Source organism: Schistocerca americana, chromosome 11 (assembly GCF_021461395.2).
Source record: "Schistocerca americana isolate TAMUIC-IGC-003095 chromosome 11, iqSchAmer2.1, whole genome shotgun sequence".
Classification (NCBI taxonomy): domain Eukaryota; kingdom Metazoa; phylum Arthropoda; class Insecta; order Orthoptera; family Acrididae; genus Schistocerca; species Schistocerca americana.
In genome coordinates this window covers 186408072-186422428 of record NC_060129.1, presented here as the reverse complement: position 1 = coordinate 186422428, position 14357 = coordinate 186408072, and the positions used below count along the sequence as shown (strand labels likewise).

General features: G+C 46.3%; 1 protein-coding gene and 1 pseudogene across 1 annotated transcript in view; both read right to left on the bottom strand.

Moving 5' to 3' along the window:
• Positions 1 to 452: 452 nt before the first annotated feature.
• Positions 453 to 14357, bottom strand: part of LOC124553881 (pancreas transcription factor 1 subunit alpha-like) — a gene marked incomplete at its 5' end in the record, with an annotated part of 93383 nt that continues 79478 nt past the window's right edge. The window contains one exon of the mRNA XM_047127885.1: positions 453 to 1197. The remainder of the gene's footprint in view (positions 1198 to 14357) is intronic.
• Positions 13289 to 13406, bottom strand: LOC124554348 (annotated as a pseudogene).

The following is a 14357-nucleotide window of genomic DNA, read 5'->3' as shown; positions in this document are numbered from 1 at the left end:
AATATTGTTGCACACTTGTAAAAGTTTGCACCGGCCGCCACTGTTTCTTTCTTATTTACGTGGTTAAACGTGTTGCTAGGCAGCAGCAGCCATAACGACATGTAGCTCGTGTAGGAAAGTATGCGAGAGAAGCACCTGATGGTAATAAGGGTGCAGCACAACTTGCCCTTGAACAGACAAGTAAAATAAACTAAACACCGTCCGTACAGACCGTGAAGGCCCAACGGCACCGACCGGCCGCCGCGTCATCCTCACAGACAGGCGTCAATGGATGGGGATACGGAGGGGCACACGGTCAGCCGTTGTCAGTTTTCGTGACCGGAGCCGCTACTTGTCCGTCAAGTAGCTCCTCAATTACCCGCACGAGGGCTGAGTGCACCCCGCTTGCCAACAGCGTTCGGCAGAGCGGATGGTCACCCATCCAAGTGTTAGCCCAGCCCGATAGCGCTTAACATCGGTGATCTGACCGGTATTACCACTGCGATAAGGTCGCTGGCTTGGACAAATGCATGAATATGACCGTATTGAAAGTAGTTTACAGTTAAGAAATACACGGGGAAAGTCTCAATACTAATAAAAAGGACATACAGAAAGGTTACTGACAATCATTCTTCCCACGCGGCGTTCGCGAACGGAAGAGCAAAGGGTGCGAAATAATAGCGGCAATAAAAGTACCCTCCATCATACACTATAATGTGGTACATGGAATATGGATGTAGATGTGGAAACTCTTTGTGTCAGCCACTCTAGGGACCGCTCAGTAACAAGCTAGTGGAGACAATGAATTCTGAACACGCCAGATCACGCAGCAAAACATACTAGGTAATTTGTAGGTACGTGTGACTAGAGATTTCAGTGTTTGTAGACGATGCTTCTCTCTCTTCACTGGCTGCTAGCCATTCACTGCCACAATAAGACCTTTGTAACATTTCTCCTTTGGTACATCCCTTCCATTACACAGAGAGCTGAACAATTTATGATGACGGTATACCGAAACAGCATGCGCGCTGTCCCTCACAGGGCTAACTTGAGCTGAATCCACGGCCGTGAACGACACTGCCGATGGCGTGTGCACTCGACCACTTCTTTCAGTCTCTGCAGTGATCTCCCAGCCTGTTGTGACACAACAAGTCCGCACTGCACAGCGACGCGAGGATTCACTCCGTAATTCAGTCAGAGGATGTGTGAAACCACGACCTGAAAAGAGAGAGTAAAAAAGGCCATGAGGTTATGTTCATCGATTTGTTTAACAATCGGGTGTGTGCACATAAAAAACTAACAAACAACGGTAGTATAACATTGATGGAACATTTCGTCAGTACGTGGTAGAGCACAGATAATGTACACTACTGGCCATTAAAATTGCTACACCATGAAGAAATGCAGATGATAAACGGGTATTCTTTGGACAAATATATTATACTAGAACTGACATGTGGTTACATTTTCACGTAATTTGAGTGCATAGATCCTGAGAAATCAGTACCCAGAACAACCACCTCTGGCCGTAATAACGGCCTTGATACGCCTGGGCATTGAGTCAAACAGAGCTTGGATGAAACTTCCTGGCAGATTAAAACTGTGTGCCCGACTGAGACTCGAACTCGGGACCTTTGCCTTCCCCGGGCAAGTGCTCTACCAATTGAGCTACCGAAGCACGACTCACGCCCGGTACTCACAGCTTTACTTCTGCCGGTATCTCGTCTCCTTCCTTCCAAACTTTACAGAAGCTCTCCTGCGAACCTTGCAGAACTAGCACTCCTGAAACAAAGGATATAGCGGAGACATGGCTTAGCCACAGCCTGGGGGATGTTTCCAGAATGAGATTCTCTAAAGTTTGGAAGGTAGGAGACGAGATACTGGCAGAAGTAAAGCTGTGAGTACCGGGCGTGAGTCGAGCTTCGGTAGCTCAGTTGGTAGAGCACTTGCCCGTGAAAGGCAAAGGTCCCGAGTTCGAGTCTCAGTCGGGCACACAGTTTTAATCTGCCAGGAAGTTTCATATCAGCACACACTCCGCTGCAGAGTGAAAATCTCATTCTGAGAGCTTGGATGGCGTGTACAGGTACAGCTGCCCATGCAGCTTCAACACGATAACACAGTTCATCAAGAATAGTTACTGGCGTATTGTGACGAGCCAGTTGCTCGGCCACCATTGACCAGACGTTTTCAGTTGGTGAGAGATCTGGAGAATGTGCTTGCTAGGGCAGCAGTCGAACATTTTCTGTATCCAGAAAGGCCCGTACAGGACCTGCAACATGCGGTCGTGCATTATCCTGTTGAAATGTAGGGTTTTGCAGGGATCGAATGAAGGGTAGAGCCACGGGTCGTAACACTTCTGAAATGTAACGTCCACTGTTCAAAGACTGTCAACGCGAACAAGAGCTGCTGAGACGTGTAACCAATGGCACCCCGTTCCATCACGCCAGGTGATACGCCAGTACGGCGATGACGAATACACGCTTCCAATGTGCGTTCACCGCGATGTCACCAAACACGAATGCGACCACCGTGATGCTGTAAACAGAACCTGGATTCATCCGAAAAAATGACGTTTTCCATTCGTGCACCCAGGTTCGTCGCCGAGTACACCATAGCAGGTGCTCCTGTTTGTGATGCAGCGTCAAGATGGTTGTAGTCTTGCAAATGTCGGCATCTATTGACTCAGGGATCGAGACATGGCTGCACGATCCGTTACAGCCGTGCGGATAAGATGCCTGTCATCTCGACTGCTAGTGATACGAGGCCGTCGGGATCCAGCGCGGCGTTCCGTATGCCCTCCTGAACCCACCGATTCAATATTCTGCTAACAGTCATTGGATCTCGACCAACGCGAGCAGCAATGTCACGATACAATAATCCGAAACCGCGATAGGCTACAACCCGACCTTTATCAAAGTCGGAAACGTGATGGCACGCATTTCTCCTCCTCACACGAGGCATCACAACAACGTTTCACCATGCAACGCCGGTCAACTGCTGTTTGTGTATGAGAAATCGGTTGGAAACTTTCGTCATGTCAGCACGTTGTAGGTGTCGCCACCGGCGCTAACCTTGTGTGAATGCTCTGAAAAGCTAATCGTTTGCCTATCACAGCATCTTCTTCCTGTCGGTTAAATTTTGCGTCTGTGGCACGTCATCTTCGTGGAGTAGCAATTTTAATGGCCAGTAGTGTAAAAGCAATGTCGCACAATAACACACACCTCAAAAAAAGTTTTGCAACTCCCCGGTTCCCATAACTCCTGCAAACAGACGTTAACTGTGGATATTGTATCACAGACACAGTCGCTTTCACTGTACAGAGATGTCACTAAACCCACCCAAAGATGGAAATAACAGCGCATGAGCACCGCCTATTAGACCAAGGGAGTCCTACAGCCGATCAGTTCCAGCCATTCCACAAGGAAGGATATGCACGGCTCGTGTTGTCTGTAGTTCAACCGTGCCTAGACCGTCAATACCGCAGTTCGATCTCGTCCGCATTGTTACTCTGCGCCAGGAAGGGCTCTCAACAAGGGAAGTGTCCAGGCGTCTCGGAGTGAACTAAAGCGATGTTGTTCGGACATGGAGGAGACACAGAGAGACAGGAACTGTCGATGACATGCCTCGCTCAGGCCGCCCAAGGGCTACTACTGCAGTGGATGACCGCTGCCTACGGATTATGGCTCGCAGGAACCCTGACTGCAACGCCACCATGTTGAACAATGCTTTTCGTACAGCGACAGGACGTCGTGTTACGACTCAAACTGTGCGCAATTGGCTGCACGATGCGAAGCTTCACTCCGGACATCCACGGCGAAGTCCACCTTTGCAACCACGACACCGTGCAGCGCGGTACAGATGCGGCCAACAACATGCCGAATGGACCGCTCAGGATTGGCATGACGTTCTCTTCACCGATGAGTGTCGGATATGCCTTCAACGAAACAATCGTCGGAGACGTGTTTGGAGGCAAGTCGGTCAGGCTGAAAGCGTTAGACACACTGTGCAGCAACTTGGTGGTTCCGTGATGTTGTGGGGTGGCATTATGTGGGGCCAGGGAACGCCGCTAGTGGTCACGGAAGGCGCTGTAATGTCTGCACGACACTTGGAGGCCATCCTCCGACCGATAGTGCAACCGTATTGGCAGAACATTGGCGAGGCAGTCGTCTTCATGGACGACAATTCGCGCCCCAATCGTGCATATCCTGCGAATGGCTCTGAGCACTATGGGACTTAACATCTGAGGTCATCAGTCCCCTAGATTTAGAACTACTTAAACCTAAGGACATCACACACATGCATGCCTGAGGCAGGGTTCGAACCTGAGACCGTAGCAGCAGCGCGGTTCCGGTCTGAAGTGCCTAGAACTGCTCGGCCACTCTGGCCGAGGACCCAGTCCATTCCATGTAAGCACAGCCCACACCATTATGGAGCCACCACTAACTTGTACAATGGCTTGTTCACAATTTGGGTCTGCACCACACTGTAAGCCTAGCATCAGCTCTTAGAACTGAGATCTGCACTCATCTGACCACGCAACGGTTTTGCTGTTGTTTAGGGTCCAACCGATACGGACACGAGCCGAGAAGACCCACTGCAGACGATGCCGTGCTGTTAGCCCCCCTTCTTGCAGCGGTGTACCGTAGGTCTCTAGAAGAGCGTAGCGTTCCAAAGGGTTGGAAAAGGGCACAGGTCATCCCCGTTTTCAAGAAGGGACGTCGAACAGATGTGGAGAACTATAGACCTATATCTCTAACGTCGAACAGTTGTAGAAAATTGGAACACGTATTATGTTCGAGTATAACGAATTTTCTGGAGACTAGAAATCTACTCTGTAGGAATCAGCACGGGTTTCGAAAAAGACGGTTGTGTGAAACCCAGCTCACGCTATTCGTCCACGAGACTCAGAGGGCCATAGACACGGGTTCACAGGTAGATGCCGTGTTTCTCGACTTCCGCAACGCGTTCGATACAGTTCCCCACTGTCGTTTAATGAACAAAGTAAGAGCATATGGACTATCAGATCAGTTGTGTGATTGGATTGAAGAGTTCATAGATAACAGAACGCAGCATGTCATTCTCCCGAACTAAGAGTGATTTCAGGTGTGCCGCAGGGGAGCGCCGTAGGACCGTTGCTGTTCACAATATACATAAATGACCTTGTGGATAACATCGGAAGTTCACTGAGGCCTTTTGCGGATGATGGTGTGGTATATCGAGAGGTTGTAACAATGGAAAATTGTACTGAAATGCAGGAGGATCTGCAGCGAATTGACGCATGGTGCAGGGAATGGCAATTGAATCTCAATGTAGACAAGTGTAATGTGCTGCGAATCCACAGAAAGAAAGATCCTTTATCATTTAGCTACAATATAGCAGGTCAGCAACTGGAAGCAGTTAATTCCTTAAATTATCTGGGAGTATGCATTAGGAGTCATTTAAAATGGCATGATCATATAAAGTTGATAGTCGGTAAAGCTGATGCCAGACTGAGATTCATTGGAAAAATCCTAAGGAAATGCAATCCGAAAACAAAGGAAGTAGGTTACAGTATGCTTGTTCGCCCACTGCTTGAATACTGCTCAGCAGTGTGGGATCCGTACCAGATAGGGTTGATAGAAGAGATAGAGAAGATCCAACGGAGAGCAGCGCGCTTCGTTACAGGATCATTTAGTAATCGCGAAAGTGTTACGGAGATGATAGATAAACTCCAGTGGAAGACTCTGCAGGAGAGACGCTCAGTAGCTCGGTACGGGCTTTTGTTGAAGTTTCGAGAACACACCTTCACCGAGGAGTCAAGCAGTATATTGCTCCCTCCTACGTATATCTCGCGAAGAGACCGTGAGGATAAAATCAGAGAGATTAGAGCCCACACAGAGGCCTACGGACATTTCTTGTTTCCACGAACAATAGGAGACTGGAATGGAAGGGAGAACCGATAGAGGTACTCAAGGTACCCTCCGCCACGCACCGTCAGGTGGCTTGCGGAGTATGGATGTAGATGTAGATGTAGCAAAGGCACTCGCGTCGGTCGTCCGCTGCCACAGCCTATTAGAGTCAAATTTCGTCGAAGTATACTAACGGATACGTCCGTCGTACGTCCCGCATTGATTTCTGTAGTTTTTTCACGCAGCGTTGCTAGTCTGTTAGCACCGCCAGCTCTACGCAAATGCCGCTGCTCTCGGCCGTTAAGTGAAGGCCTTCGGCCACTGCGTTGTCCGTGGTGAGGGGTACTGCCTCAAATTTGGTATTCTCGGCACACTTTTGACTCTGTGGGTCTCCGAATACTGAATTTCCTAACGATTTGCGAAATGGAATTTCCGATGCGTCTAGCTCCAACTACGGTTCCGCGTTCAAAGTCTGTCATGCGGCCGTAATCACATCGGTAAGCTTCGCACGCCAATCACGTGAATGACATCTCCGCCAGTGCACTATCCTCTTATACGTTGTGTACGCTACACTATCTGCGTATGCCCATATCTCTATCCCATTGTAATGCCACTTCTTCGGACGAGAAATAAAAATCAAAAATTAGCTCACAATACCCAAAAGATTCCCCCCCCCCTCCCCAAGTCCCAAATTCCCAGAAAAGTGAATAAGCGAACGAAGCTCCATTTATCACTATTATTAGGACAATAACAAGTAATTAAATCAGGAATTTAAGACTTGAAAATTTAACAATCTACGAAAGAAACATTAAATTTCAGTAAAATTAAAATCAAAATCATACTAAATGGCAAAATTGGCGTAAACTAACATTCGCAAAGTAGAACCAATGATCCCAAAGAATACTCCGTGTGAGTACTCTTTGGGAATCGCGAGTAATGACTAAGTATAATTCAATGCATTGTCACTATGTTACGAGAGTTAGCCGAAGCAGGTCATATACTTGAATGCTCGTACATGTAGGCGCGCTTAGATTGTTTTTGAGATTGAATAATTGCGATCTATTATGACGCAGTAATACGATCTTCTGACTTCAAATATCATGGCATTGGAATTCGAACGGAGGACTTTTACCTACTAGAATAAAGTGAACTTTTAACTATATAACTGAACTAAACATTACTTAGACAATGATTTAGGCAACAACACTGATAGACAATTTTCATTCATAATAGCCAGTGGTTTATGGAACTTCAGTGATAGGTCCGAAGCATATAATTTAAATCCCCCCAACGCCTGGGAAAGTTTTCTTGTCAAGGCTCGGTTAGGAAGTGACTATGACCGTGCGGTTCTAGGCGCTACAGTCTGGAACCGCCTGACCGCTACGGTCGCAGGTTCGAATCCTGCCTCGGCCATCGATGTGTGTGTTGTCCTTAGGTTAGTTAGGTTTAAGTAGTTCTAAGTTCTAGGGGACTGATGACCTTAGAAGTTAAGTCCCATAGTGCTCAGAGCCATTTGAACCATTTGAGGAAGTGACTGATATTGTGCAATAAAACACCCTCTCGTGCCAAGTCGTGCATTTGTGATTTAAAATTCTATCAAATTATTGACATGAAACTCCCGAGTAATAATTCCGCGCAGCGATAATATTTGACTGTAGCGCTCGGCGCTTGTGTAGAACCTTTGACTCAAATAACAAGCCCACTGTTACGATTCCTTAGATACTTGAAATTACGACCAGCTTGTAGGGAATTTGTTGTGGATGTGACTGTATTGGTTTTATCATTAATGTTTCATCATTAATCAGTTAAACATCGATTACGAACGATTAATTTCGATTCTTGGCGAAGTAAATATCTCACGCACGTCGACATTTCGGTTCAGCACTGTTATTTTGCGTAACGTCGTCTTCGTAACTTGGTAACGATCTCAACACTCTACCGACTGTCGCCGAGTTTTAGCCGAGGCCAAGTACAAATCAAACCAAATCATCAAGAGGAGCCGTTATACCATGACTTTTGTCTCTTCAGTTCACATACAGGTTTTGATGAGTGACTTTCCGAGTATCAAAATATGTGGCATAAATGGTTGCATCTTTTGATGGCATTGACTTTCGAGCTTTAATTTCCCACACCACCAAGGCGTTAAAGACATTAGTGTGTGTCATAAGCTCCAGCTTAATACCTCTACGCACTGCTGAGCAAAAGAGGACTTTACAGCAGCGCAAGAAAGCGATCCTGTATGTTTTTCTTGGTTATCTTGTTGATGTCAAATTTAGCAGTTCTGTCGCACCGTATCGAGGAGATGAAGAATCTGACAGTCTGCTACACCTATACTGGATATTTAGTTTTCTGTCATCTTAAATAGCTGAAACTGCGGTGATAAAGAGGCTGTAGTCTCTGAAATTGTCGTAAATATCCTGTAACCTATTTCGAGGTTTCGATAAGCGTCTCGTAACCGATACTTTGAAGAAATAAATAAATAAAATAAATAAATCAACTTCAAAGTGAGCAGATGCGAATCTCCGTCAGAAATTTGAAAGCAGTTATTTCGTTAACTAGCTCAGATGCAGCGATATTTGTGTTATATTTGGCACCCAAATCTGCCACATATTTTCCAAAATAATATACAAAGCTCTCATTGGAAGCTTTCCTGACGGGAAATTCAAGTGAGATCAGGTGGTGTTATATTTGGGCCCTGTTTCCCATTTCACTTGCTACTCTATCGAATACTTTGAAGCGCCGTGTTTTATTTATTTATTTATTTATTGTTCCGTGGGACCAAATTAAGGAGAAGTCTCCATGGTCATGGAACGAGTCAATACACGAAATTGTAACACGATAGTAGAAACAGATAAAATGAAATACAAGAAACGTATTCAGGCGACAATTTGTAAGTTTAAATAAAGAAAATCAACAATGCAACACTGGAATTTGCTTAATTTTTCAGCTCTTCCAGGAGCTCCTCGACAGAATACAAGGAGTGAGCCATGAGGAAACTCTTCAGTTTAGACTTAAAAGCGTTTGGGCTACTGCTAAGATTTTTGAGTTCTTGTGGTAGCTTATTGAAAATGGATACAGCAGAATAGTGCACTCCTTTCTGCACAAGAGTCCAGGAAGTGCAGTCTACATGCAGATTTGATTTCTGCCTAGTATTAACTGAGTGAAAGCTGCTAACTCTTGGGAATAAGCTAATATTCCTAACAACAAACGACATTAAAGAAAATATATACTGTGAGGGCAATGTCAGAATGTAGCTTAAACAGTACCACTCAAGTCGTCAGTTGGCAGAAATCGGCAAAAGTCGCAATGCTTCAGGTAAACAGCATATTTTTACAAATGAAATGACACAATTTCAGAGACTCTACGGGTCTCATACAGATACGATTTTATGTATACAGACTGAAGCGACGAATGAAAATTGTACAAGGGCCGGGAATCGAACCCGGGCCTCCTGCTTAGTGAGAAGGTGTGTTGCTCACTTTTTTCTTTTTTTTTCTTTTTAGACCGCATATTGTTCGTTGAATTTGTTCTGGGCGGACGCCCGGCGACACCCGTTCAGGTTCTGTGTTGATCCGTTCACTCAGTTTTTTATTACACAGGGTAGCTAAGCCTCTGACCGAGCACGCTGAGCTACCGTGCCGGCGCAGAAATCGGCAAAAGTCGCAATGCTCACATGCTGGCCACTCTAGTCGAACGATGTCGTTATCCTGAAGGAAGTCATTCACAAGATGCGGCTCATATGGTTGCACTATCGGTCGGAGGATAGCATTCACGTATCGTACGCCCGCATCTCGTGGCCGTGCGGTAGCGTTATCGCGTCCCACGCCCGGGTTCCCGGGTTCGATTCCCGGCGGGGTCAGGGATTTTCTCTGCCTCGTGATGGCTGGGTGTTGTGTGATGTCCTTAGGTTAGTTAGATTTAAGTAGTTCTAAGTTCTAGGGGACTGATGACCATAGATGTTAAGTCCCATAGTGCTCAGAGCCATTTGAACGTATCGTACAGCCGTTACGGCACCTTCCATGGCCACCAGCGGAGTACGTCTGCCCCACATAATGCCATTCCAAAACAGCAGGGAACCTCCACCTTGCTGCACTCGCTCGACGTTGTGTCAAAACACGTCTCCGACACTTGTCTGGTTGAAGGCATATGTGATACTCATCGATGAAGAGCACGTGATGCCAATCCTGAGCAGTCCATCCGGCATGTTGTTGGGCCCATCTGTACCGCGCAGCACGGTGTCGTGGCTGCAAAGATGGATGTCGCCATGGACTTTGGGAGTGAAGTTGCTCATCATGCATCCTATTGCGCACAGTCTGAGTCGTAACACGACGTCCTGTGGCTGCACGAAAAGCATTATTCAACACGGTGGCGTTGCAGTCAGGGTTCCTCCGAGCTATAATCCGTAGGTAGCGGTCATCCACTGCAGTAGTAGCCCTCGGGCGGCCTGAGCGAGGCATGTCATCGACAGTTCCTGTCTCTCTGTATCTCCTCCGTGTCCGAACAACATCGCTTTGGTTCACTCAGAGACGGCTGGACACTGCCCTTGTTGAGAGCCCTTCCTGGCACAAAGTAACAATGCGGACGCGATCGAACCGCGGTATTGCCGTCTAGGCACGGTTGAACTACAGACAACACGAGCCGTGTACCTCCTTCCTGGTGGAATGACTGGAACTGATCGGCTGTCAGACCCCCTTCGTCTAATAGGTTGTTTACATCTTAAGGCGGGTTTAGTAACATCTCTGAAGAGTCAAAGGGACTGTGTCTGTGATACAATATCCACAGTCAGCGTCTATCTTCAGGAGTTCTGGGAACCGGGGTGCTGCAAAACTTTTTTTGATGTGTGTACATTACTTGGACAAATACGGGGTGGTTTCAAATGGAGCCAGTGCGTATGAAATGTGGTTACTTTTGGTGGTAAGGTAAAATGCACTTCCTTTCTGTTGTTATGTATAGGGCTACCTGACACAGGGCGTACTTCCCTCGGCTCCTGAAAGGCTCCTCGTTTGTGCTACAGAGTACATTGCGGCTTAAGGTGCCATATATTGGCTGATGCTCCGCTTTTGTTGCGTGCTGGAACAACAGTTTTACATTTTTTTTGCTCATCGTTCTGATGATGTACCTGGACGTCCGGGAGTTTCTGATTAGTCTGGAAAAATATGTGTTACAGCTTGCCACCTCCAAATCTAGCTCACTGTCTTCAATTACCACAATATCTCCACTTTCACTGCTGCCATCAGTGTCTGAGTTGGCATCAGGAGAAATCCCTTCCAAAAGGCACGCCCGAATTTCCTCTTCCTTTATTCTGCGAGAGTACATCGTGTGACAGGGAAATACAACGACCTGTCGCGGCTACTCATGTTACCCTTAGAACTGCAGTGGTTTCAAAAGGAACCAGCGCAATAACTACGAAAATAAATAAATACATCTACATAAATACTCGGCAATCGACCATACAGTGCGTGGCGGAGGGTACCTCGTACCACAACTAGCATCTTCTCTCCCTGTTGCAATCCCAAACAGAACGAGGGAAAAATGACTGCATATATGCCTCTGTACGAGCCCTAATCTCTCTTATCTTATCTTTGTGGTCTTTCCGCGAAATGTAAGTTGGCGGCAGTAAAATTGTACCGCCGTCACCCGCAAATGCTGGTTCTCTAAATTTCCTCAGTAGCGATTCACGAAAAGAACGCCTCCTTTCCTCTAGAGACTCCCACCCGAGTTCCTGAAGCATTTCCGTTACACTCGCGTGATGATCAAACCTACCAGTAACAAATCTAGCAGCCCGCCTCTGAATTGCTTCTACGTCCTCCCTCAATCCGACCTGATAGGGATCCCAAACGCTCGAGCATTACTCAAGAACAGGTCGTATTAGTGTTTTATAAGCGGTCTCCTTTACAGATGAACCACATCTTCCCAAAATTCTACCAATGAACCGAAGACGACTATCCGCCTTTCCCACAACTGCCATTACATGCTTGTCCCACTTCATATCGCTCTGCAATGTTACGCCCAAATATTTAATCGACGTGACTGTGTCAAGCGCTACACTACTAATGGACTATTCAAACATTACGGGAGTCTTTTTCCTATTCATATGCATTAATTTACACTTATCTATATTTAGAGTTAGCTGCCATTCTTTACACCAATCACAAATCCTGTCCAAGTCATCTTGTATCCTCCGACAGTCACTCAACGACGACACCTTCCCGTACACCACAGCATCATCAACAAACAGCCGCACATTGCTATCCACCCTATCCAAAAGATCATTTATGTAGATAGAAAACAACAGCGGACCTACCACACTTCCCTGGGGCACTCCAGATGATACCCTCACCTCCGATGAACACTTACCATCGAGGACAACGTACTGGGTTCTATTACTTAAGAAGTCTTCGAGCCACTCACATACTTGGGAACCAATCCCATATGCTCGTACCTTAGTTAGGAGTCTGCAGTGGGGCATAAATTTAATTATTATCCCAATGCACGCAGTATAAACTGAACCGGACAGTTTTTTGCACCTAGTCCATGTCCAAAACACGCATTATAGAGAAAAATTCAATCACAATTTGAAAACAAATACAATCGTGCACTGCATACAAAAATGTTTCCTACATTTTCTCGTCTAATTGCTAAGAGTCGAAACATGTGAAGTAGTTGAAGCTGCAGCTGCTAGATGGCAGCACCTACTGCAGCTGTTGAGGGTGGCCACAGATGTCACTACAGTGCATGTTACACGAGGGTGGCTCCAGACGGTACCACATTGTCTGAGAGTGTTAAACGGTTTTTACAGGGCTGTTTTTCCAGCGAGTTCTTGCACCCCTCTGTGCCTTTGTCCTGAGCAGTAGGCTATCTCGCCGTGGCTACGGTACGGTCCTGGAAAAGAACCGTATTACACGATGGGCCTAAGCCGTACACCTATGCACCAGTGCGCAAAGCATGCATATCTGTAGTGCAGGCCGGATTGCGCAGACCTATTACACCATCCACGCGGGGTACACCTGATCTCTTGTAAAGTCGCGCGGGACAAAGGGGACTGTGTGACATATTGGAACGTCATTCGTTCAAATTATGTGAGCTCAAGGTTCCCATTTAATAAGAAACTGTTTTTATCATTATTTATTAACTAATTATTATTCTCTTATGTAGATTACTACTGTTCTGAATTACAGATTCAACAGTTGATTTTATATTACGGCACTTGGTTACAAAAAGCACTCCGTCTTCAGGATACGAGTGGCGTGCCGGGACCATCCGACCGCCGTGTCATCCTCAGTGGAGGATGCGGATAGGAGGGGGGTGGGGTCAGCACACCGCTCTCCCGGTCGTTATGATGGTATTCTTGACCGAAGCCGTTGCTATTCGGTCGAGTAGCTCCTCAATTGGCACAACGAGGCTGAGTGCACCCCGAAAAATGGCAACAGCGTATGGCGGCCTGGATGGTCACCCATCCAAGTGCGGGCCACGCCCGACAGCGCTTAACTTCGGTGATCTCACGGGAACCGGTGTATCCACTGCGGCACGGCCGTTGCCCACTCGGTTACAAAGGTACATGTATTTATACAGCATTTTACACATGGAGGGACCCACTTGTTTTTGGAGCTATTGCCTTGGCAGTGACAGTAAATCTTCAGATTAGGACAGAACGGCGACGAAAACGAAAAGCCCGAGGTTGTTGAGTTCGACCCTGGCAGAAAAGAACGGACGAAGGGAGTGGATTTTATTCACTGCTTATGAATGAACAGAGTCTCGAAGGTCCGCAAGAATTTCGAAACTTAGTGTGGATGGACAAGGCCTGTTTCGAGAAGCTGCTGCCTTTGATAGAAGATGGAAGTAACAAGTGTGACACGGTCGTTAGGGAGGCTGTCTCACACTCTCGAAAACAAGAATTAAATCCTATATTTATACGTTTTGTGATCATAACAGCCTAAATCACGAATAAAATACCGATAAAAGCCCTGTTACGTTGCAGGCTAGTTTTAACGTTACGTTTCCTGGCTACTTTCTACCCAACCACTGCCACTTTCTACTTTCTGGCACGCTGAAATAACGCAAGAGATGCAATCAAATCAAACGTGAACTTTCGTTAAGTAAGGCATTACGATACAAATCGAAATTCACCGTGTAACATTATACGGATATTACTCAGAAAGAAACGATTACCGACGTTCCTCATTATGATACAATGGGTCATAAATACACCTTTCCTCGCTATATGCCTGAATTAAGGAAATATTGTACCTTCATAGGCGACAAAATATAAAAAATTTTTTTTTGCTCATATACTTTCCTTGGAGTGTATTTTACTAGAGAAATACGTTTTCTAAGGGCATTAAAGGCTTTAAATATTCATTTACTTAAAGGGCAGCACATGTTGCCACGCCCCCCTTTTGCCTTCTGTCAACTTCTTGCACTTCACTTCAAAGACCTGATTTGCTGATTTGTGAAAATATTTCGTGCTCACAGTTGGCTGCCCTCTTCGCG